The sequence below is a fragment of the Phasianus colchicus genome, chromosome 16 (genome assembly GCF_987193195.1).
Source record: "Phasianus colchicus chromosome 16, bPhaCol1.hap1.1, whole genome shotgun sequence".
Lineage (NCBI taxonomy): Eukaryota > Metazoa > Chordata > Aves > Galliformes > Phasianidae > Phasianus > Phasianus colchicus.
In genome coordinates this window covers 6,223,842-6,246,423 of record NC_143451.1, presented here as the reverse complement: position 1 = coordinate 6,246,423, position 22,582 = coordinate 6,223,842, and the positions used below count along the sequence as shown (strand labels likewise).

Below are 22,582 nucleotides of genomic sequence, written 5' to 3'. Positions count from 1 at the left end.
ACATCTACAAAACCCTGAGCTCTAGCTTATCATATTCACTTATATGCTTGTTCTTTTACAGCATTTATTGTCTCTTGATTATGTACTATAACCCTGTCCCCTATTATGTGTTTCTCATAGGACACTACCCTATAGCTCAAGAACTCACTCAGAGTATCAGAGACAGACCAAGTACCTCAAGTGGAGTCAATCCAGGGGTTATTGAACTGGTAATGGGTAAAAACAGCTTCACACAGAATTCATGAACTGAATCTGTCCACACAGGCAAACTTGTGCGCTGCCTCTAATATACTGATGAGATCTTTGAGAAGTCAGAAATTTCTTGTTTAAAACACAGATAATAAAATCTGGTGGTTGCACTGATGTTACCAGCGCTGGATCAAGCTTGGAGCCCCTTACGACAAACAAAGCAGGTCCATCCTCTGTAGACATTGCTTACATAAACAGGCACACCTTGCTGCCAATGTCAGTTTGAATGTTTTGAAGGTCATTTCTGTAGTCTAAAAGAGATTAGATGTATGTTTGGAGGAAAGCAGAGATTATGGAATCATGAAATTGCTCAGGTTGGAAAAGATCTAAAAGATCGTGTCCAACTGCAACCTAACCAAACTACCCTAACTCTAGCAACCTTCCACTAAATCACGTCTCTAAGTACCACATCCAAACAGTTTTTAAACACATTCAGGGATGGTGACTCAACCACTTCCCTGGGGAGCCTATTCCAGTGCTTAACAACCCTTTCTGTAAAGAAGTTTTTCCTGATTACAGATGAGAAGCTTCTGTGAGAGAAGCTGCCTTGCCCATTCCTCCTTCTCCAGTTACCTTTCCCTAGTGCTAATCAATCACTGACCTAAAAGTATAGGAAGATGCTGATTCCTCTGCAGTTATAATTCCTGCTTCAACTGTAGAAAAGGAAGTACAACGAAGTTTTCTGCTTACACAAAAAACCAACACTTTTCATTAAAGAATCTTTACTTATCAAAAACTTTGACTGAAACTACTTCAGCTACCAATTACTGTGAGCCACCTACTGACTTCCTGTAACTAGAAACGTTCCATAAATTCATAAAAATATGATGTGAAATACAGTAGCTATAAGCCTTTTCACCAGGTGCAAGCCAGAGAGGTTCACCTCACTTGTAGGGGCTAGCCATATGTGCCATCAACAATGACATGGGTTAAAACTCATTTTGTTGGTTGATCATGTTAGAATTGTTAAATTTCAATCCATCTGTACTAAGGAGAAACAGGAGCAGCAGAAAGAGATAAGCACAATTCATCCAATACCTGTATCAAAGCAGCCATGTAACTGAGCACGACATAAGAGATGCTTTGTGAGAGGAATATATTTTCACCTACTGCTAGAGCCTGTTTGAAAGCTGGGAGATAGCCTGGTTTGGGAAGGAAGAGCAAGTTACCTGCAGGCATGGCACAGACGTGAAGTTATGTGGTCAACTACAATGTTTAAAAACAAGACAATCTGTTTTGAACACCAGAGTCTTCTGGGATTCAAAGCCATAACTTCTTTTATTTCCTTCCTAAAATGTTAATTCAAATGTGCAACTAAGTAAGTGCCAAAATAACTTGTAAAACTTTTAGTAACCCCACATTGACAGAAAAGATATATTGCAGAATGTGCTTCATTCCCTTTGATCTATGATTTATTGATGTACAGTATGAAATATTCATTAAAACAGACTGCTGTTTCTCGTTGATTTGTCATGTTTTTAATTCATATTTTAACACATTAATAAAACTGACACTATTAATTATTTTTTGAAATACCAAATATATTTGAGATGTAAAACTGGCATGGGTTATGTTTGATATTAAAATAGCAGGAGGAATTAGTTCAAGCAAAATATGATCTGCATGTGCTTGTAATGATATTCTATATTCCATAGCCCCAAACAACTCCCTAGTTCCCTTCACTACTTTGAAACAACTTTAAATTACAAATGCAGTCTTCACTTAGAAGCAGCTTTAACATTAAGCTCACGGTGCTTTGGCATTTCATACAGATATATACGTTCATCAGCCTTTGCTTCCAATACAACATATATATGTACTGGAAGGGCACAGAAACCTGTTTTTCTGGAATGATAACATATTTTTGTCTTCAGTGTTTTGTTTTTTTTCCTCCTTAGCAGCAAGGTGGTTTAACCATCCACAAAGAAGCTTGGCTCTGCCATGCTGTCTGCTGTGTAGTAATAATAGGAAGGCTAATTCATTTTTAAGGGTAATGTAGTCTGTCTTATAATGGTAGACATGTTATTACAGCTTCTAACTCAGAGGAAAGCACATCAAAATGAGTCTGGCTAATTGTACTTACTTAAGAGATTATTTTTCTGGAACTGAAACAACTCATTTAAAAATAGTTACAATTTCAAATAAATAAACTATTTTAAATTGTGCATCAGAGCACTAAGGAATCAGTTATCATTTCCCAGTGAATTTTTGAAGAGATGGAACTAGACAGAAAAGAACTAGACAGAAAACCATAGAATCCTAGAGAAAGCTGAGTTGGAAGAGGTCTTAAAGGTCACCCGGTTCCAACCCTTGCCATGGGAAAAGACATTTCCCACCAGACCAAGTTGCCCAAGCCCCCATCCAGCCTGGCCTTGAGGGATGGGCCCCATCCTCTGGGCAGCCTGTACCAGTGCCCCACTGCCCTCTCAGTAAGATGCCCAAGCCTGGAAGTGTTTGGCACACCTCACTTTTCTTTGGAACCCCTCTGCAACCCCACTCACAGCGGGGCTCTGGGTTTTCTCCCTTAACAAACCTAAGCCTAACCTGAAACCTAACCACATGTCACTAACATCTTTCTCACGTGGTGGAAAAGTAACAACCAGAAAAGCTTGCCTGGAGAACCGAGAAAGCCCAAACCTGCTATGCTGCAAGGTGCCTCATACAGAAAACTGTCAAATGAGCTTTTGCCTTGGTCTCTGACCGCTAGGTAACAGCTCAGACCAGCTCACCAACGCTGAATGCCATGTGGGAAGGAGCGTCCTGCAGGTCTCATGCTTTGGTAGAGAAAGAAAAAGATGTCCTCTTATAACACACATACATTATCTGCCAGTCTCAATGTCTCAAATCCTCCTATTTTCTACCAGCAATACAGAAGCTCAACTTTTTCAGTTGTTTTTTTTTTTTTAAATATTGATTTGTTTTATGTTAAATCAGCATTTCATCTGACCTTTAAAATTGAAGAATCCATGGTTCAGCTGCTCCCAAAGCCTTTGGCATCATGTTATTATGGAACTACGCTTCAGGTCTGTTTAGCAACTGACCTCAGACAGGAAGTTCTGCAAATATATTGTAGCTGCTTCTTTATTAACTGTCAGCATCTTCAGCTACTGCAGTTCAAAATCCATCAGAATACAAAAGAAATATTAAGAACTGACTGAAAATAAGACACAGCACAGTTTTGCCAGGATCCTGCAAAACATTCAGTAAGGACACACATTTGTGCTCCCTGGTGCTGCACTTCCTACGTTGTGAGCAGAATTGCAGGGCCACCCCAACACAGGCATTGACAGATTTCACTCTCATCAAGTTAATGACACTGGAAAGCACTCACTGATTGAGAATAAGCATTCCTTTCTCCACTGTGTCATGAAGAAGGTGTTAAATGAGAGCGAGACGAGATCCTACACTTGGATGGAATGGATGATGTTGATTAACATTTTATGTTCACTAGGATTTAACAAAATTGTAACCAAAAACCCCTCAAGTTGCGTGCAAAGTTTATTTAAAACGTCATTATAAAGGGAAAACAGTCCCTGTTCCAGCAAAATGAGGTTTGTGGCTGTATGCATACCTTTTGTACTAGGTGAGCTGCAAGGACATCTGAAGTCAGTTTCAATAAAACCGCAGGAAAGAACTGCAGTAAGAGCTAGAGACATAAGTCATAAGTCAGCTCTAAGAATGAAAAGCAAATTCGCTTTTAACTATAACTTCAGTTCTGGTTGTCAGTTTCAAGGCTGTGCCTGTGTGCACACCCAGGGTACTCATCCACTGCTTTGCTGGGACACCCAGGAAGGTGCAGCCAGGTTAGACACAGGACTGGCTTTAGACAACAGAGCAGCTGGAATGGAGGTGACTGAACCTTCACTGTTAGATGGAAGAGTGACAGCTAGAGGAGTAATCCGGGAAGAAATCCTGGACAGTTGCAGGGGTTCCTCTCAGCAGCTCCTGCTGTGCCTAAAAGTCTGAATGCCTCAGTACTGGCCAGCATCTGGGGCAAGAATCTGGACACTTCCACTGCAGACTTTTCCTGGTGGCTCCTGGTGCGAAAGGGAACAAATAGTGCATTCCTGAAATGTTTGTAGAAAGTCACTGTAGAACTTGGCATGTTGGTACGCATTTGTATATAGTTACACAATTTAAGAGATGTTTTGTCTGCAATGAGGATACACCAAAAATTGAGCAGCGTGGTACTTGGGAGCATCTCCTGTAAAGCAGATGAAGCCCAATCTGCAAGGATGGACAGCAGACTCCCATCTCCACACAGGCAGTGACAAACCACCTTTCACCTATAAAACCATACAGACCCAACTGCCTTACAGCACCCTGTGCATGCATGTCCAGCAGCTGCGCTGAGCTCTGGTCATGGTCAGGGAGATCCAGGTGACTCCACAATGACACTGAGCTGTTTGCTTTGTCTTTGCCTCAGTTTCCTTTTCTATAAAGGGGATGATATACAGCACTTGAAATTTGTGGATGAAAAGGGTTATTTAGGAGCTCTCCATTATTATCGCTCTGCTCGCCCGTTGTTGACAACCAGTGGTATTAGGTCAAAAGCAAAGCAAGTTTTCATTAATGAAACATGAATCCTTCCCTAATGTGGTGGGACTGAGCAGTCTGTAGGATGATTTTGTTGTCTGGTATCGTTACCCTTTATGATCTCATATTTTATGGTAGTTAACGCCATTGGTGGAAAACATGATTAGAGCAGAAAGCAGCTTCAAAGCAGCCATTGCTTACTGCATTCATCACACTTGCCGCATAGCTGGATTTTTCCTCTCTACAAATATAATCAATCAGTGCAGGTAAAGAGTTAGCAGCAAATAGAAGCACTTTATGTGAACTACTGTGTATCCTGTTTTTATCAGTGTGCTGGGAAGTGTAGTTAGAGTGGGATAAGTTATGTGGTGTGGGCTTAGGCATTAATGAATATGAGAAACTAAATTATTGAATTTTGCAATGCAAATTATTTTTTGAGCACAAATTCTTCATTTTTGAATGTTAAGGACTCATAAAAAATGTCAATGGTTTATGAATTAGGCCATTAGCATGCAATTTGTGATTCAAACAGTACCAGAGCCCCATGTAATAAGTGACTGAATAAAGAGCAGCATTCCTCTCTACACTCGCGAAATAGTTTGCCAGGAATTTCTGAAGGCGAATGCGGAAGGATGTCACACCAGGGACTCTTTCAGATCCTCTGGAGATACACCGTTAAATCACAGGAGGGTCCTGAGTGCATTCCTTTTGTAGCCAGTGCACTCATGGTCATAGGGGAACACACAGGGTATCTGAGTGAATCAAACAGACGCAGACCCTGCAGTCACTTTCAGCTCACAAGCGTGAGTGCATGAACACAGGCACTGCTACCCGACCTGTCAGCAATAGCTCTGCCTCCTGCTACAAGTAAAACAAGTTTAAATGTCTTGTGAGACTTGAGGGAGAAAAAAAAAAAGTAATATCCACCCCTACTGAGATGAATGTTGTAGTTTTTTGAATAAATACATATATCTTGATTGCAAATATTGAAAAAGAAGGAGAGCTCATTCTTCCTAGACAGTGTTTGTGCTGAGCAAGCGTACCTGAGAGGTAGGTTACCCTGCACGGGATTAGGCAGCACAAGGTCATCCAAAGTCCTTGCAGGTCTTGCAAACATTAACGTGTGCTGAAACTTCAAGGAGAGAGGTGCCACTGAGGCAGGAAATTCCCAATTCAAACAGTATTACAGTTCTTTTCCCAGGCTGGTAATTCCAAAAGGTAGCAAAAAAGCACTACTGATACAGAGATAAAAAAAAAAAAAAAAGCACAATTGTTATGGATATAAAAATTCATACTTTCCTAGGATGAGAGCAATTTTGGACAGAAAATGCTAAATATGATAAAATTTCTATGGCAGGTTGAATATTGCTGTTATCTAAAAGATCTGTTTGCTCAGTGTTCCAGAATTTGTGCTGAAAAATTCATCAGAAACAAGAGGAAGCAGAGGAATGGGTTGAAAAGGTATGTTAAATGCCTTTGATATAACACACACATTCTTAAAATAGTGTGTGTGTGTGTATATATATATATATAAAATACTTTGTATTGTGGTATATGTAACTCCAGGAAGGGAAGGGCTCTGCCAATTTGAGAATGCAGCTCTGTTTAATTTGTGCCTGTAGCATCAACGATCCTCCCTTTCTGCTCTTACAAATCAGTGGCATAAGGCTGAGGCTTATTCCATTACAGAGTTTGACCTTTGATATGGTCTCTAATGAGGCAGAAGCTATCAATTCCATGGACCTCGGTAGGGGATGTGAACTTCTTACTATAGAGCTGCATTCATCACAGTGCTAGTAGCAAAAATGGATAGGGGCTGACCAGCTGGTGGCAAAATAGAGGAATGGAAAGAAACCTTTGATTCAGAATCAGAAACTACAAGGATTTTTGGTTGCCCCTGCTGCTGGCTGAGGTTAGCACTTAAGGCAGTGCATCCTTCTGCCTGCCTATCTAACCGTGCTATGAAGCTTGCCATGGGCCATAGCTCAAGATCTCTCACCTGGCTTTTAAGATAGAGCAACACAACCTGGATTTTTTTTTCCTCTCTCCCTTCTTCCAACTGAACACACACACATGTTGTATATTTACATGCACATATCAGGCAATTAGAGATCAGTGTGATGGGCATATTTGAAAGACTGATAGAACAGGCTAGTTTCACATTACAGAACAACACCACATTAACATTCACTAACAATATACACTGTCAGTGGTTAATTATTAGTCTTTGTGAATAATTATCATTATGTATGCAAATCTCCTCTATTCAGCACTGGTGAGCTCTGAACTGCATTCAGAGCTGGGTCCCTCAGTACAACAGAGCCATGGACATACTGGAGAGAGTCAAATATAGGGCTGTGAAGGTTCTGAGGGGGCTGCAAGGAGAGACAGAGCCAGGGCTGATCAGCCTGGAGAAGGCTCAGAGAGATCTCTTCCATGTCCATAAATACCCACAGGGAGGTGCAAAGAGGACACAGCCAGGCTCCTTGCAGCGCTGCCCAGTGCCAGGAGCAGAGGCAGTGGGCACAACCTGGAGCACAGCAGTTCCCTCTGCCCGTCAGGCAGCACTGCTGTGCTGTGCTGTGCTGGAGCCCTGGCACAGGCTGCCCAGAGGCTGTGGGTCTCCTCCTTAGAGCTCTCCCAAAGCCACCTGTCTGTGGGGCTGGGCCCTGCTCTGCAAGGCTCTGCTGGGGCAGTGGGACCCTGAGGAGCCTCCAATCTCAGCTTGCTCGTGACTCTATGATCCTTGGCGCTTTGGATTTTAGTTTCATGACCATGTTTGCAAAGCACACCCCATCACACCCATAATGTAGCATGCAAGCATTTTCTTTCTTATCACAATATCACAGAATAATGTAGAATATGTTACATTCAAAGACTTAGGGTTTTTTTTGTTTTGTTTTTTTTTTTTGGTGTAATTCGAGCTTTCTCCTTATCTTTTTGCCTTTTTTTTTTTTAACTGTGTCCTTAGCACCAAGCCCTTACCCACTCTCCTGTCCTCCCACATCTGTCCTCTTCCATGCCACACCATGTACCTCTCAGTGCCTTGGCAGTCATACCAGGCAAGTTGGGTCATAATCACCTCCTTCTGCCCAGGACAGCCATTTGTTGCTGTAACCTATAGAGAACCGAAGCAGTCCATCACAAGGATGAACACTAGTCAAAGTGGGACAGACACCTGAACTGCTGTGCAGCTGCATGGAGCAGGACAGGCCCAGAAGAGCCCTGCTGCTGTCCTGTGAACAAACTGGTTTCAAAAGCTGTCCTAGGACATTCCTGCTTCCAATCCGATCAGCTTTCAGCTTCAGAGGGAATATGAAGTTGTAAAAGAGGAATAATTAGGAAAAAAAAAAGGATTACAGCCAAAGCCTGCGTAGAAATGAAAGACGAACAGGCCAAACACTGTACCTTTGGAAGCCTCATGTCTGACAGTGTAATTTAAATGGTTAGACACTAAATACAGCACAAGAACTCCTTTCCTCCAAAACCAAAGAGCCCAACATCCTGGCCTTTCAAAACAGCAGTCACATACTCTTTCTGGGAAATGAGTGATGGTTGCCCTGTGTAATAAAATATTCAGCTTCACAAGAATGCTTTATAAAGGAGGAGGTTCATGAATTTTTAAAATTATTTTGTAAATCACTCTGAAAGCTGACAATGAAGGCTAACCCTACAGCTGGAGTACAGGTGCCACGTTATCACCATGCTCAGCCCAACAGCGGTGTGTGTGGGCACTGTTCCCCTCCCCAGCACCAACAGCTCCCCGTACAACATCAGTCCCTACAAAGCTCCAGGGCCAGGCAGGGCTCTGCTTCCTGCACCCCTTCCTGCTCTGCCCTCGTGGGGAAGCAGCTGTTTGGCACTGAGTGGTGGCTGCCGGAAAGCTCAGCATGAGGGGAGAACGCGCATATGAACCACCCCAAAACATTTGGGGAGGTGAGCCGCAGCACCTGGAGGATGGTGGGAGGCATATTCACGTATCATCGACTCAGTGTACATCAAAACTGAAAGCAAGATGTAGTCACTATTGTTGCACCTGTGGTAGGAGGAAAAAAATCCACGCAAAATTGCAGGAAGTGGTTGTATGGAGAGATCTTTTGCTTTGACTTCACTAGAAAACAAACCAGCAAAACTGTTATTGCACGGTGCTAGGTAGGTGACAGACCCTCTCTCTCTGTCACCTGCAGGAAGCAGCACAGGCAAGAGCAGGTTTATTGGTTCACTGCCTTGAGAAGGGGTTTATTGGTTTTATTGTGTCTCTGCCAGGCTGCTGCAGAAAGGGCTCACAGCTTCGCGGTGCTCGCAGCGCTGCTCGCTCCAGGTTCAGACCCTGCTGGTGACCCAGATGGAGAAGTTGCTATACAATGTTCTTTAATTGGCAGTTTTCTAGTATGTTCTCTTCTGCATCTGTTATTTATGTCTCACAGCTTTCCTGCATGCTGGTAGACAACAAGGAACTACAGCAGTGCTATCCCCTTGTATTTAAAACATTTAGACAGACAACAGCCCCAAATTCACATAACATTATGGCTCATTGCACTCAAAGGAAATTTTGTTGCTTTATAGAACGTTTCTCTGAGATGATGAAGTAAGCCCACGGCTGCCACACAACAACGACTGAGCAGCAGAGGAAGAGCAGGGGATAAAGCAAACAGTGAGGTGCTCTGGCAGAGCTGCTGACCTGACGCAGAAGCTTCCAAGGCTCAGAGCTGCAGCCACAGCACCGCCTCGGAGTTCAGTGCCACGCCAACAACACCATCAAGAAGCCAGATCTCTCCTCGTTATTAAATTGACCAAGCAAACAAATGAAAGGAATCAAAGCAATAACAGAGGGCAGATAACCCCTGGGCTATCTTATAAGCAGTGGCTGACAGATGTGGATTACTGAAAAAGTAAAGAGCTTGCCACTTGTATGTAATAAAGCCACAGGGACTGCAGCAATACCCTTTTTGTTTTAAAGAAGAGCAAAGGCATATATTGTCAAAACCATAAAGCTTGCCATAGAGAACCGTTGTACGCTTCTGAAGCTATATAAAGACATCACAGGCTTACGGTTTTGAAAGGAGTGACAGCTATTACATTCTGCAATGTTTCGGCAAGGCACCGTGCGGAGTAACTACGGATCACACAGGGAGCATCATCTATTTGTGCCCTGACAAGAACACCTGGATAACCTCTCTGAACTGGTCAGCTGGACTGACTGGCCTGGGCATTTATCACTGCTGCAGCTTCTTTTTTAAAACAAGCTCTAGGAAGCAGTATTTCAGCTTCATAAGAAACCTAGAGGTAGAAAAAATGTTGTCTTGTTTGTTTTCCATGCTTGTGCTGACCAGGTATAATTTGTCATCTGAGGATGCAAGCTGCCATTTGAACTAGAGCTTGTCCAAATTTTGGCACGAATACCGGCGGAGCTGTAAAAGCTCCACCTGTCACCATTTTCACTGCCTAGTCAGCTTACAACATTAAGGGAGCGTTACAGGTCCCGGAAGAGCTCCTGCTTTGTTGCTGTTGTAAAGGTCTTTAAGCCCTTCTCTGTCAAATTCAAATCTACCCTGTACTCTTCTAAGACTGAGATATTCCCACCTTGGTTAACCCCTCGCTGCAGTTGGTGCCTGTTAGCATTCAGCCTGTGACAAAATGAATGTGATGGGTACGGAGGAGCAGCGTAACCGGCAGCTTTTTCATATAACACGCATGCTGCCATGTGATACATAAACATAATGGGTGCGACACAGAAAACTGACCTCACGAAATACATGCTCCTCTGTTCCCCATTTATCTAACCCAGCACTTCCTAAACTTCCCACATGCCCCAGGGCAGATCTCCCTGTTCCTCTCATGTATTGCTGTTCAGCCTCACACATCCCAGTGCACAGCCGGTCAGAACTCTCAGATGGGCCAATTCCCATTGATTTGACACACGAAAGTTTGTTCTGACCCAGAAAACCCATGGTGTCTAACCTAACTTTTCCCTGTTGACAGTACTGGAAATTGCGCTGTGCTAATTTGCAGGATACATTACAACTACAAATGTAACATGTTGCTCCAAAGTTTCTAAAATGTCCCTTTGCCTTGTATAAATCATAATCCCAAAGCTACATGTCAGTCCTACTGCACAGCAAGGAAGAACATGGACATCTATACACATAACTTGGGACAAAAGCCCATAAAGAATTGCCATGGTGTGTCAGTCTGTCAGAGCTGACACTGCCTCTCTGCTGGTGGCCTGGGATGCTGTTCAGGGGAGGATAGAGCAACTTCCCCCTCAACATACCTTTTTTTTTTTTTTTTTTGCCCACAGTGGAGAATTATCAACACCCAATCACTCAAAATTCAGATCACTGCCATCTTTAAATCAACATATACTAATCCATCAATTAAGTCAGCATACATCATTCCTATATCATGTTATCTCCTCTTTTTCTTGCATGTGTTAACTAAAAATGTCAGCTGCCATTTCTGCACTGCAAATGAGCATGCACCAATTCCATTCTAATAAAATTGAGTAGAAAAGGCTCTGCTTAGAAGGAGAGGCTGAAGATTTAGAATGAAACATCCCAACTAAAAGAAAAATTTACTGCTCAGAAATAATTTTTTTTTTTAAACAAGATACATATATTCTTTACATATGTTTTTCTAACTTTGCCATATTTTTATGTTCTTTTCAGCTACTGCTTTCTAAAACCAGAGGCACAAATAATTTGGAAGAAGCTATTTTGGTAGTGATTAACCTGTCAAAGGCTTTCAGCTGAATTCGGTTACTAATCTGACTAAAGGTGAAGCTCTAAGTGTTCTGAGGTTCACATATTGCTTTTCACTGAAGCTCACAGAATGAGTACAAGAAAGGGATAAGAAAATAGGTAGCTGTAAAATAATTCTAATACATAAAGAAAAAATGCTACATCATCATCTATAGAACTTTCAACGTGAATATTGAAATAGCTAGTCAGAAAAACGTAATTTTCTTCATTCTAAAATAAATTTATAGCAACTACTCCTAAAAATTGTCTAAGTAGGAAAATATTAACACTAACTAACTCTAAAATATTTTAAGTTACCAAATGAAATAAGTATTACAACCACTTTAATAAGCAAAGTCTCTTGTTTCCTGCAGACTTGATATGATAAATCTCATCCCACACATCAATTTGTTAGAAGGCAAGTCAGAACAATAACAAAGACAAACAGCCATTAGTGGACAAGACAGTTTCATCAAGCAAGACCTTACAAATAATATATTGTTGTTTGTCATCAAGACATTTTTAATACACCAGAGTCCTTTCCAAAAGCACCTATAATCAATTCCTTCTAATTTACAAACTCAGAAAGACCACAAGAGTGATAGTAATTTCATATTTTACACACCCACAGAGGTTACGACAATTGATTCAGTTCAGCAAAGTACCGTAATGACTTTGAATGCACTTGAAAGATTTTTGCATTTGTTTTCTAAAGCTGTAAAAAAAGTAATTCAAACTCTGCCACATGGGCACAATTTGTAAAGGTTGTACATGAAAAGTATGGATTCAGTTCTCACAAAGACAGCTCTCGTCTTATTATAACCCATCTGCAAGGCATGCTGGTCACTGCACTAAAACACTTTGCTTCTCTTTGTTCTTTATGTGGTCTGAATAGATTTCAGAATTCCTACGGCAAAAAGAGGTGGAGTGAAAAATGGGTAATGCTTAAAAACAGTTCAGAACAACAGGTTTTTAGTCAATTACTTTCACCAATGCTAAAAGTAAGGATATGCAACCTCTGCCCTTGGATTAACAACCCACATAAAGATGAAAGCAATCAGAACCCTCCATAGCTCAATGCACAATTTTTGCCCATAAAACAAGATGAATAGGTATGCAGCCTGCCTTTCATTAACTGTTCACTAGCCAGATTTAACTATAATGAAACAGCAGCCCTGCTGCTCTTCCCTCAGAAAATAAGAAACAGCTCCAAGTTCATTGCATATTTAAGTGTCTTTGGTGACATTTTTTGAAAAGGTTTAGTGACCAAAGTTTCAGCTTCTCGGGGTTCTGGCCTCAGAATGAAGACACCTGCAGCTCCTGTCTGCAGGCAGAACCAAGTGCTGAGCACACCTGGGAGGCTCTGATTGTGCTCAGCACTGCAGAGGAGCCCTGCCATCCAGGCACAGCAGAACAACAGGAACAGTGGAACTTCCTCTTGTCTTAGTGACAGAGGAAGGACTTGGGTCATTGGCATTTGCTATAAGATAGAAGCAAGGAAAGAAAGGGATATTCAGCCATCATAATGCTGCGGTGTGAGACTCTGAATGGCTGTTTGGCTACGTGTGGGAACTTCCTGGTTGCTGAGCCCTAATTTAGGAACCATCTCGGAGGGATTTTTGTCTGAGCTACAGAAAAGACAATTAGCAAATCACTGCAAACGTGTATGTGCACCCTCTGCTCCAAACCCATGAGACAGCATTCCCCTGCAATGCTCAAATATGCTAAAAAAGGGAAATCTGTTTATAGGAAGATGAAAAGATTTATAGGTCCTGTATGTTCAGCTACGGTGATTTGCTGTTACACCACTGAAATCAAAGGAAGTATATGCAGAGAATTTGACTTGTAATTTTAGATGAAACCTTTTCCATGCATACTTAAGACAGTTTTGGCTTAAAGATTATGCCATTTGAGAGCTCCATGCCACTGAGAAGATACCAAGTAGCAGGAATTTGAAGGGAATAAAAGGAGTCCTCTTCCAATGATCCTTGTTGGTCTGTCTTGATAGCTCCTTTTAATATTAAGAGATGGTGCTTTTGCCACGGTAGAATGTGGCAGAAGCCCAGTAAAGGCTTTTTAAAAAGAGCTATCACATTAAAAATGAATGCTACAAGAAAGCTACAAGAAAAAAAACAACTCAGAAGCGCTGAATTTGTATTTCAAAATATAGCATTTTGAGCCCAGGGAAGGCTGTTGGAGTTCTGAACTGTGCTCAGATCTAGAATTTCACATACAGTATTTTGGGGTTTAAAAGAGCTTGCCTGGTTAGTCAGCTGATGAAGCATGAAGGAGAGATTGCTACTTTCAGCCAGACTAGGAGAATCAGTGTCATGGAAGACACTAGTAGCAAAGAAATGGTACTGGAAAGACAACACACTTGAATGGTTTTATGATTTATATTCTCCTCCTTATCTGTGACAATATCCATTCTCTGAAGATGAAACAGGAAACATACAGCTGCTGCATATATATTTATTTTCATTGTGTTCTAGCTATCAGAACAGTGTCAAGGTCCATGAAAATAATAACTAAGGAAGAAGAAAAAGATGCAGATGCACTCAACTTACAAGGTGCTCTCCTTGTAGCTCTGTCAGAAAGAAAACAGAAACCTTTTGCAGAGCATAAGCACCCTGTTGCTACCAGCTAATGGCATGTCTCCAGCAAACATACACGTTCCTCACTGCACTTCTGGACTACAGTGCGTCATTCATTTATTATTTTTTGTTTGACCTTCTTGATATGAGATGCATCTTTACATTTTACATAAACAAGCTAGGAAAAGGTCCTGAAAAACCGAAATTGCCTACCTGAAGTCTTGGTCAAAAGGAGCATAAAACAATGCAGTATATCTTACAAAAGCCCTCAAACACCTCCAGAGGCAGGACATCTACAGCTTCTCTGGGCATCCTTTGCCAGGGCCTCATCACCCTCTGAGTAAAGAATTTCTGCTTCACATCGAATCTAAACTTCTCTTTAAAAGCATGCTTCTTCTCCTATCACTATCAGACCATTTAACAAGTCACTCTTCCATTTATAAGCTTCCTTCAAATACTGAAAGACTGCAACGAGGTCTCTCTTCTCCAAGCTGAACAAACCCAGCTCCTCAGCCTGTCTCCATAGAAGAGGTGCTCCAGCCCTCTGAGCATCCTCGATCCTCGTGGTCTCCCCTGGATCCTCTCCAACAACTCCATGCCTTTCTCATTCTGGAGGCCCCAGCCCTGAATGCAGTGCCGCAGGTGGAGCCTCACGAGGGCAGAGTAGAGGAGGACTGGATACAGAAATCAGATTAATTGATCATCACCAACACCAGTCTAATGAAAATACCTCACAGAGGACACGCTCCAGAAAGGTCTAGTGGTGCTGCTGGTAAAACAGCCCCCCCGGAGCATCCTGCAGGTCCATGTCCCCAAGCAGAAGTGTCAGGGCTTTTACAAGCTTGCTTTGAAACCAGAGTAAATCACTCATTCTTTTTATGACTGCCATAAGCAACTGCATCAGTGCAAAATCTGGATCTCAGTACAGAATCTGAGACTAAAATACAAACTGAGTATACGAGAGGTTCTCCTCCATCCTTCTCCAAGACAAAGGTGTGTCTCACAAGCCTGTTTTAAACCTCTCTACCTCAAAATCTATTAGAAATGCTTTGATAAATGAAGAATTTAAGGTATTTCTTGAACATCATGATATACTTACTAAGTGACTTCCAAGTCTAGTTTTAGTTCCTAAGATATTGCAGTGCTTGGAAAGCGGTAAATGATTTTTTATTAGCCACAGACAAAAATCAAATTTGTGCCTCAATCTCCATCAATCTTAGTAAGACTCTGATACAGTGATGCTCTTTTATTGGCTAGACTAATGAACACTGGAGTCAGTTCCTTTGTCTTCAGCTGGTTAAAAAAGTTATTCATGTCCTGCTCTCAGTATTTCCAAAGCTAATGGTCTGATTTCTGCCACCAGATTGAATCCTGAGAGAATTACATGAACATTTCCTTTCTTATCCTTTCTTAACAGATATTATCACACATAGAACACAAAGGGTAAGTATCCTGAAATTTCACTATCATAGCATTGTTCGGCCTTTTTTTGCTGAAGCTGAGTATGCATAGTTTTCCTGTCTTGTGATCGAGGAGACAGGGACTTGTGAGGAATGATAACGCTGAAGAGAGATAAATGCCGTCCTCAGCCTACTCAAACAGAATGTAAGACATTGAAGGCAACCTATGTGAACCTATTTTACTTCATATTTAAGGAGCAGGTGTTGGTTCATCATTAGGCACTGGAATTCATTGGGAGAACAGCAGCTTAAAGCAAAGGAGATAGTAACTTCTTAATTGCCCTTTACTTGAAGGTCATTTGTTATTTACAAAATGAGAAGGCTCTGTTCATTTTCACATACTTCAGACAGGACGTCTCCTCTTTGCAGGCTATTTAGGAATCAAACATAACTGATGATGTGTTCATCCTCCCTTAGGGCTTCCAACCAAAAATACTGCTTCCCAAAACACCTGAAATAACATCTTAGAATGTAACGTAGAGCTAAAAAACGATGAAGAAATACACTCACTATCTCCTCCAGTTATGTATATTATGTGACTGTTAGTTTACTATCAGATCACAAGTTCCTCAAGCTCGTTTTTGTATTTGTTGACATTTAAAGTAAACATCTGAGGAAAAGTTTTGCTTTGCAAAAGCATTACAGTGTGGGAAGAAATAGTTTTGGATGTCTAAATCTGGTCTATGAAGTTTTACAAAGCTCATGTGCTCTCTAAAGACTGTTGGACAAGGCCAATGTATGGAGCATTGCGCAATGCCTACAGGATGCAATCCACACATAAGGGTCAGGGCGAGAATTAATAATGCTTGTGAGATGCTATCCAAACACAGGAGTTTTATATTAATAAAAGCCTAAATATATTAAAAAAAAAGCAACCAAAAAATACACCCCACAATCTAAGAAACCCTCATTTTTAATTCCCTGCTTTTAGAAGATGACATTTAATGCTCAGTTTCTTGCATGGAGAAAGTGAAGCATGAAGAAAATTCAAAGCATTACCCTGTCTATCCATTAGCCTTTTAAAAATAATTAAATGAATGAAAATATTCTTCTCGCCACACAGACCCAGTATAACAAATACAGCTTTTATCCATGGCTTAAAATAATTGCCCTAAAAATACCTGGAAGTGTTAAGATTTGCTTCCAGTGGAGATTCTGATGGCCATTTCTTAATACCTGCTCATTTCATTATCTCTTGCCACACCAACTCAGCATGCCTTGAGTGTCCAAAACTAATGTTCTTTAACAATTTATTATGGAGGAACGTATGCATATATTCAATTACTCTCAGTGGAGAAGTGCAGGTTTCCTTAGGGTACTGCTTTGTTTCCTCACAAAACAACATACTGCTTCTCCATAGAGCACTAGAAACTATATGAGAGAGCCAGAAGTCACCAGAAATGCTTTTCAGTACAAGTAGCTTTGCTTGCTCACAGGCTAAGGAAACACAGGTTTATTCTTCCCTTTTTAATCAATGTTACATTCCAATAATAGCATTGTTTCTGAACACTTCAGGGACAGAGATCGGCCTCAGTTTAGAGGTATACAGGTCTTCTGTTACCCATTTGCACCACAATAAAACTAGAGTAACTTGGCTAAGCAACCTGGGCACCAACAGCAACAATAACCGGAGGGGTGAGTAACTGCGTGCATGCAATACCTTCACAGATGAGTACAGAGATCTGTCCTGAAAGCTGCCCTGGTTTAGTGCTGTCACTGACATCAGCACTTGATCTTGAAGCAGACACAGTGGATAGCAGCAGACATTTCAGGATGATGACATTTAAAGAAAACTGGTCTAGAAAAAAATGTATATATGCCAAATGCTTTTGTTATTGTTCTCTGGGAATCTGTGTGGCTAAAGCATTGTACATCATCACAAGAACCCTAAGTGGAGCCTTCTGCATCTCCGTGCAGCTTAGGACACACTGCGTTTTCCAAGCCCAGGACCACAGAGTACAGTGCAGAGCTGCAGGGACAGTCCCACCTGGGAGCCCAGTGGCACCTGCAGGTCACAGCCATTGCTCCGCTCTTCCCTTCTGAACCTGCAGGCAGGCTTTGCACAAGCTTACGCAGCTCTGGGGTTTTAGTACTGTGCTGCATCGCCAGTATCAGGTTGCTCTTTTGCTACGTTCAAAGCAAGGAAATTAAAGAGAGGAACCCAACCAAATTCCTGGCTCTGCATTGTTATTTGCAACTGGTTTAGAGACAGGTCTCACAAACAGCCACCTCCTTCTGAGTAGTAATTTATGTGCCAATTCTTCACCAGCATTTAAATCACTATTAACTACTTCTAACCAACCTTTTTTTCTTTGCCTTGAGATGTTTAATTATTACAGGATAAATGGTACTAGTGAGGGATACATGGGGAAAGAGTAATTAGTGGTTCCATCTATCTAAATGAAAGAAAATATTATTATTAATTAATATCCATACAAGGAAGCAAGAAGAGTTTTAAAAAATCTACAATAGAGATATCTACAGGGGCCACATTTGCTCTGAGTGTCGCTTTGACAGGTGCCCATTTATTATTTTAACAAGCTGAGATTGTCTGCATCTTCAGTCATGGGAGGTCAATCCTTCATTCCTGTCAATCCTTTGATAACTAAAGTGTCTGTATTAATAACTAAAAACTGAGAAGAACAAGCTAAGATAAGTACGGTAGGGGGTCACATTGCTTGAAACCGCCAAACGGCAGCCAGTTTGTTTTGAATGAAGGAAAGAGTTTATCACTGTATGTGTGGTGCTGTTTAGAAATGCTCTGGCACAGCCTGTCTAAAGGTGGACCTTTTCATCCGCACATCCCTCTTTCCTACCACAGCAGCTTACTTCTGTGGAGGAAGCCGCAGCTCCATCTCTGCAAAGGGAAGGCAGAGGGATTTTTTCATGCCTGAATACCACCTGACCATTGTGCAAAGGCAACTCTGAAATTAATGTCTCCTTTTTGTTTCCAGGGGAGCTACAACAGATTCAAAGAGCACAATAACACTACTTGATAGAAGAAATTCTCAACTACAAAATACTTTTTTTTTTTTTTTCCAACACAGTCACCATTGTTAGCTATGCATTTTTGTCAGCAATGAACAAGAGCATGCATGTTGTTCTCACAAAAATCTGCACAAGCAGAGTTGACCCACTGTTCCACACCTGCTATGATGGTGTTGTTGCTAAGCAAGTGTTGCCCATGCAGTTTGTTGTTCATTAATCCAAATGGATGGAAGTCAAAAACTGCTAAATCCAGAATACACAGTGGGTGTGGTAGGACAGTGCAGTCAAGATTGGCGATGGCTCCACAGTCTTCAAACCAACATGCGGCCTGGCAACAAAATATAATGGAGCACTGGTGAAAAGGTTCAACATCTACTGTCACATCATCAACATTTGCCTTTGATGTCGTGAACCAAGACAATAAAACAGTAGGTATCACTTTTGGAGCAGCCCTTATAAATGCATAGATGGTCTGTAAAATGTTCATGCATCGAACACCTGAGCAGAGCAATAAAAAGAACAGCAAAATTAAAGCCTCCCTGGAGAAACAGGTGCATGTTTTTACACAGATTTTTAGACCATTAAATTGTCAGATCGCATCACCCCATGATCCTGATCCTGTGTCCTAGACGGACAATTTGAAACTGTCTCAGAAGGAGTAAAGCAAAGTCAAACACATCTGTTTTCTATGCCCTCACTGAGAAATTTTCTTACTTTTAAGGAAATGGCATTTAAGTGTCCCAAGCTGTTTGGATAACAATACTGGTTTTGAAGCAAATAGCTTTGACAGAAAATTTCCAAATTAAATTCATCATGAACAGAGCTCAAGACCAAACAAGGCGCAATGAGCGCCTGCAGAGCACACAGAAGCTTCCCACCATACCCATCAACTACATGTTGGTGCAAACAGTTTTAAAAAAACCTCAAAACAGGACACTGCCAATGGAGACCAGATCGTGGCACTTCCCATTAAGCGAATACAGCCTCAGCAGCTCACTCAAGTACAGGCTCTCTTCCTCACATGGCACGTACCGACGGTGTCAAAACTGAAGTAAAACAGTCTTCCACTGATCCCCCCCACGCCCACACTCCATCCAACCCTACAATTAATTTAATTCTCTCTCGACTTATAAAGATTTTCCTGAACTCTTCAGACTCTTTCTGCTGCTTCTGTCTCAATCTTTATAAATACCATCTTTTGTCATCTATCTAATCAAACTGTAAAAACGATTGAGTATGCAAAAACAGGGGCTTGGTGACAGCCGGGAAGAGCTCTGTTGCTCACAGAAGCATGGGAGTACTGATGAGCACCAACAGTTTAGGAAGGTACAATATAAAAAATAATTCAACGTATATATGTTGCAATATAGGAAGAAAGTAGGTGTTATAAATTTAGTTATGAAGTCCTCTAGACAACTTGTTTTAGTTGCCTAGGAATGCAAAGTACAACAGTTGTGCAGGCTTCTTTACTACCCCTTTGGTCATCAGTCAGACCGAGCTTAGCAGCGGGTGTATCAGCAGAGCTGACAGCAGTAAGAAATCAGCTGCAATGAGACAGACACACTGCTCAATCTGCTGCAAAGTACAGACTCAAATGTAGTTAAATGTAGAAGAGAACTTGAAAAACCTTGGTTGTCTCTATGCAGTCTTAGGTTTTGTTCCTGACTCATCTGGTGAGCAGCCTGGTCATTTCCCTGAGCGCTTCCCCTCGTCGCAAACCAGGACTAACAATGCTGCCTCATTCGCAAGGCACTAAATTGGCTATTATCATGGCCATTCTAAAGAAATTACTTGCAACAGAACTACAGATTTTTAATAATGCTTACGGTGATAACCACTGTACAAATATACAAAAAAAAAAAAAGGTTCAGTTCTAACCCAGAATACAGTGGCAGTCTGATATACAGGGAAAATAAGCACAGAATCAGAATGGTTTGGATGGAAGGGACCGTATGCACCATCTGCTCCAACCCCCTGCCATAGGCACCAGATTGCATTGCTCACCCACCAAATCCAATTGCCCAGGGCCCCATCCAATCAGGCCTTGAATGCTTCCAGGGATGGGGCACCCACAGCTCTGAGCAGCCTATGCCAGTGCCTCACCACCCTCATAGTGAAGGATTTCTTCCTTATATCTAATCTAAATCTACCCTCAGGCCTTCCCCTTCCAGGCCTTGGTAAAAAGTTTTTCTCAGTCTTATAATGATCACTCCTACTTCTTCAGCTTACGGTTTTGGTTTGGAAATCTCCTGTGAGAAAGCTTTGCAGTTAGCATTTAAGAATACTCCCAATTTTTTGGATATACGTGAGGTTTAATTAAAAATGAAACGCTCTTCAGTGAGGTTATTTTAATGAGTGCAGCCCAACAAGGAATAGTGACTGTTCTATTGCAAAAGAAAAAATACGATAGAAGACGTCCTTGCTCATACGCCGCTCAGAAGGATTTTGTCCTTCTCACGTCTTTCACATTACCTTCTCATTTTCATATTTTTGTTTTCTCCTTTGCTTCACTCCACGGCAGCAAATAATGCTGAATACCGAGGCAGCTGTACTCACTCATTTACAGATCATTTCTCTAAGTACCACATACAAGTGCTCCGCTTTCCAAATACGAATCAAGGCTGGTTACCTTAATTACTCGTGGATTTCTGAGGTGCACAGGTGAGATGGGCTTTCATTGCCCCCACCTACATTAAAAGCAGCAGCTAATTCTACATATTCTTTCAATGACTGCTCAGTGCACAGCACTAGCACAGATGAATCCTTGTCAGAAATAATTCACTTTGTCTGAACAAGGAGTTTCAGGAGATGACATTATTTTTTAAGTCAGCAGATGAATAATAATCCAAGTGACTGCTTTGGGAGGAATACAATATTCAGTGACTTTTTCACCCAATTTACTTTTGCTGGGAATATCAAAACAATATTTAGACACGTTATCATAAAAAAAAGTTAGACATGTTATCCATAAAAAGAGACTCTTGCTTCTCTTTTACGTAAACTGGTAGCACAGTACTAACAAAAAAGAAACCAAGCAAAATGGAAATGCTAGCAATGTAGCAGTACTTAAATTTTATGGGACTAAGATTATGACTAGGTACATAAAAATGAGCGGGAAATCCGCAGCTGACAAGAGGTCGGAGCGTAATTACTTTTCCTCTCTCACCAAATGGCTCCAGTTTGAAAGGCTTCATTTAAACAGAAAGACAGTGATGAAAATGCTGACTTGAGCTGAGCGTGTGCAACCCAAGCAGATTTAACACTGTAAGACAAAAGCAATGCAAGGCTGCAGGGGCTTCTCAGACAAACAACTGTTTCTCTGCAGTCTGACAGAGACATCTCAGATGGGGCTGCTGGAGGCCTCAAGCTCGACCCCGTGCGTGGGTAAAGCAGGTTGCTCAGGGCTGTGTGCAGGCCACTTCGGGCTGCCTCTGAGGCTGGAAAGACCACGGGCTACTCTGGCCACCGCTCTGTTCACTCTCACAGGGAAGAAGCCCTACAGTACATCAGGATGGCTCGTCCCATGCCCAGCTTGTGCCTCTCGGTCTCCCACCACGGACCGGAGGGCAGCCTGCTGCCTCCTTTCTGCACGCTCTCCTCAGGCAGTAGCGTGCAGCAGCAGGGTCCTCTCGCCTGCTGTTCTCTCAGCCACCCTGTGTGTGCTGCAGGCCTCAGCAGCCCAGCTCGGAACTTGTTCCCATCTGCCAGCACCTTTTCTATACCCAAAAGAGCACACAGTGCTGCAGCTGTACCTCAGCAGTGCCAATGGCAGGAAGGATTGCTTCTCTCGCCTTGCTGGCTGTGCTCCTGCTAACTGGCCCAGGGTGCTCTTGGCCCTCCCTGCTGCAGGAGCACATCACTGCCATGTGTCCTGCATGTCCTCAGGCCCTCTGACAATATGGTGACTTAATTAAAAAGAACCATCTTCGTCAAAGAAGAAAGCAAGTTCAGTCATTCCAGGCTGACCTGGTCCTGCTGCCTGGCTCACTGCTCCCCGACCCCGGGGCCAGAGGAG

General features: G+C 41.9%; 1 long non-coding RNA gene across 3 annotated transcripts in view; it reads right to left on the bottom strand.

Annotated features, from left to right (window-relative positions):
* The window catches only part of LOC149915740 (uncharacterized), a 367,280-nt gene that overhangs the window by 109,191 nt on the left and 235,507 nt on the right, over nt 1–22,582 (bottom strand). The window contains exons 2-3 of one of the 3 annotated variants that reach the window (XR_016471715.1): nt 5,829–6,020; nt 3,745–4,286 (exon numbers count right to left, since the gene is read on the bottom strand). The exons of 1 other annotated variant lie outside the window; for it this stretch is intronic. This is a non-coding gene — a long non-coding RNA (uncharacterized LOC149915740). Of the gene's footprint in view, nt 1–3,744; nt 4,287–5,828; nt 6,021–22,582 lie in introns of those variants that run through there. One more of the 3 variants, XR_016471713.1, reaches the window with a different exon arrangement.